Below are 3725 nucleotides of genomic sequence, written 5' to 3'. Positions count from 1 at the left end.
CCACTAAAAATAGTTGAACCACATCTTCTTTTTCTTTTTCTTTTTCAAAGGTTAGATAATTATAAATTTCGTCTCCATAACCATAATTTTAATTTAGTTTCTACTCTTTTTGCAGTATCAATTTTAATTTAGCCACTATAAAAATTTTAATGGGATCCATATAGTTTAGTCACCACAACCCTTACAGCCCATCTCTACCATCGCCATATTAACAATCTCTTTTAATAACGTGGTAATAATGGGTTGACGTAGTTGACTGCACTAGGATTTAAGGTTTTTACCATAAAATATTGAAACAAAGTAGGTACATTTTTCGATTCGGTACAAGATATTTTACCAACTTTTAAAACTATAGATACCAAATGGGATAGGAAGATAACAAAATTGTAATTTAACCAAAAACAAAAAAACAAAGAGACAGCATAACCCCATGGTTTTGTGTCCAACCGAGAGATAACTCCACCAAATATATATATATATATATATGGCTTTATCAGAATGAGCAGAGTCCTCTTCCCTTCTTCCTCCTTCCTTCTTTCCCATTAAATCTAAGTTTTTGTGACCATTCTTAGTTTCTGTTGTAGAGAAACTTGAATTTCGAAAAATCCCACACCATAAAGCTGCAAAAATTTCTCAAAACTCAACTCCAAGTTGGTCCCTTTTTCTGCATTTGCACCTGCACCTTATAATTCTCTTCTCTCTCTCTCTATAAACACCATATTATTGGAGGCTGAGGAATTTTATATTTGAAGGTGCTGGTGCCTATGCAGATGAATGCCATCTTGGGATACCACATCCCCATTTCTCCGGATTATAATTTTTTTATTTTTCAAAATCGATACTGCACTAGTTGTTCCTTATGATCGGAATTCCTTGTCAGGACCGAACAACATTGTGATTAGAGAAAGACTTTTAATAAGGCTTCATGTCTTGGTCACTGCGGCAAATTTCCATTACCATAACATCGGTAATTTTTTTTACCGATCGAATATTTATCGATTCGAACTTCCATAGTTTGTAATGCCGTATTCTAATTTTTTTTTCTTTTTTTAAAAATATTTTTTTGGGGGGTTTTCTCCAATATCTGTAATTCAAAGATCCGCTGGCGCAGAAAGGATTCAGAAGGGTCTTAAGGTAAACTTTCTTTTGATCTGTTTGTTTGGCTAAATCTGCAGCTTTTAGAGTGATTGTTCTTGTTTTGTTTTTGTTTGGGGCCTGAAAAGTAATGTTTTCAAGTTGTTGATTACTTGAAAACACTTCCCTTTAGAAATTAAAACCTTAGTTTCTGTTTCAAAGCTTTCAATACTTGGAAGATTTCACTATGATCCAATATTGAGAGTTTGAATTATTTCCCCTTGCATTTGATTTGTAATATAATGTATATGGTGTGACAATGTAGATTTTGTTTACAATATTACAAGTGAAAGGAGAGAAGATTTGAAACTATAATCATATAACTGTATACCAATTGAGCTATTTTTTAAACTTAAGATCTTCTGTCATAGAAATGTGAATGAACTGTAATTAAGGTGTGACTGATGTTTTGTTTTTCATATTGATTTGTTTTCTCAAATTGTTCTTGAAATTTGACTTAATTTGATTTGTAAATGAGTTTAATCTTTTTTCGTTGGGTGAATGTTCTATTTCCATTTCCTTAGATTGTTTTAGGTCTGTGCTTGGTTTCAATTTGATTTCTATAATTTTCTCTTAAAATGTCAATGGATTGACGATTTTCTTGTATGATTCATTTTCTTAGAAGGATGGTATTAATATTTGAGAATTTTAGACATTTTAAGAGATTTAACAAAATTATAAAAAAACGAATTGAAATTTTAAAACAATGTAGACAAAATGAATTGAAACCAAACACAAAAACTAAAATGATAATTTAACCATCTCATTGAAAGTTTGTCTTCAAAATCTTTTCCTTACATATATATTGTTAATTTTATGCGTCATTTTGTAGAAATCTACTTGTTTATTGGTCAGAAACAACTAGTATTATTTTCTTCGCAGTTGAAAATTAAAACAAGTTTTTTTGGGCCAAGTTGGAAGTGAGAAATTACACTAACTTTTGTGATAATATATTAACTATCGTGTTCTGTAATTCTCAACTCCAAGCAATTAACTGCTGTTAAACATTATTCGAAATATACACATATATATATCTTGAAACAAACTTCATTTTCTCCTCTTCACTTTCATGTCCATAGACTTCCACCAAACGTGTTGAGGATCTTCGATGTTCGTTTCGGTTTTCTTAATAAGTTGTTTGACACATGATTTTAATAAATTTTTAAGTTGGAAAATTTGAGTTTATCTAATCCGTATTAAGATTGTACAGAAGAATTAGATGGTAGAAACTTGAGTTCGTGTAACTTGTGTTTAGTTAATTTCTTGGAGCTTGTTTAGTAACGATTCTTCTTTTCTGTTTCTTTTTTTTTTTAATTTTTTCTCTTAAGAAAAATAGAAATATGTTTGATACCTCTTTCTATTTTCTCTTTTTCTAAAATTTTAGTTTGAAAAAGTAACTTTAATAGGTAAAAGTTAGATTGTAAAATTGTAAAATGTGAGTCCCATTAACATTTGTTTTTTGTTTTTTTTTTTGTTTTTTTTTTTTGAGGAGGGCCTCGTAGACACTGTATTTGGTCGGCTTTTTTTAATTTTAATTTATATTTTATTAAAAAATAACATAAGTTTACTTTATTATTAATTTTAATATAAAGTTTAAATTAACTTTAAATTGTTAGATTTATTTAAATATTTAATTTATTAATAAGAAAATAAAATGATTTTGTTTAGATTTTGTTTTAATAGATTTTGTTGTATTATTAAAATAAAAAATAGATAAATAAAAAGATTCGATTTTTAAATAAAGAATTTGTTTTAAATAAAAAGATTTGTTTTAGTTTTAAAAAGAAAATACTGATTTTTCAAGTTTGTTATTCTTTGTTTCCCTCTCAAATCTTGGCTTTCTCCTTCTACCTATTTAAGAGAAAGTTTCACAGAGAAGGAGAGCAGAGGAAATTTGAGGCCTTCATCTCTCTCCTACCTTTCTCTTTCTCTCATCTTCTTCATAATTTCTTCATACCCTCCTCCCTGTACTTTTCAATCCCACTGCGCTCAAATTTGCCAATTATTATGTTCTAACCTACTCCTCCTCCATGCCCCAATTTGCCCCAATTTTATTATCATCGTCGGAATTGGCGAATTGAGAATTTTTCAACATGTTCAATTGTCAAAGTTTGATCATGGAAAATTCTATATGGGGGATAGCTACATAGTGTGCTTGATCTTTCCCGAAGGAGGCATGTGTTTGATCGGCGCGAGCAGAGATGATAGACTTGCTTCCGGTGGCAAAACCCTCAATAAAAGATTTTATTTATTTATTTAAAAAAAAAGACTTATTGTGAAGAAATAAAACGTTTCAAAATAAGAACTTTCTAAATGAAGATTTCAAATAAGTTTTAGAAATATTAAATTTGTTTAAAATTAAAATACTGAATGTTTTTTTTAGTTAAATAAAAAGTTTAATTTTAAAATAAAAGTAATTGTTTGTTTTTAAATAAGTTTCTCTTAAAAAAATTAATAAAAGATTTTGATAAATTGATTTTGTTTTAAAATTAATGTTTTTTAGGTAAATAAAGAAAATTTTGAAAGATAAAACTTTGTTTGAGTTAATTCATTATTATTACTTTTTTTGAAAGAAAAAAGTAAATTTTTTT

General features: G+C 28.2%; 1 long non-coding RNA gene across 1 annotated transcript; it reads left to right on the top strand.

The window, feature by feature from the left end:
- Positions 1 to 526: 526 nt before the first annotated feature.
- LOC148212448 (uncharacterized) lies at positions 527 to 1449 on the top strand. Its single transcript, XR_015789841.1, has 2 exons — positions 527 to 967; positions 1098 to 1449. It is a non-coding gene; the product is annotated as an uncharacterized LOC148212448 (long non-coding RNA).
- Positions 1450 to 3725: the final 2276 nt, after the last annotated feature.

Source organism: Momordica charantia, assembly GCF_013281855.1.
Source record: "Momordica charantia cultivar OHB3-1 chromosome 3 unlocalized genomic scaffold, Mcharantia_2.0 BLBB01000003.1, whole genome shotgun sequence".
NCBI lineage: Eukaryota > Viridiplantae > Streptophyta > Magnoliopsida > Cucurbitales > Cucurbitaceae > Momordica > Momordica charantia.
This window is presented reverse-complemented; position numbering and strand designations above follow the sequence as displayed.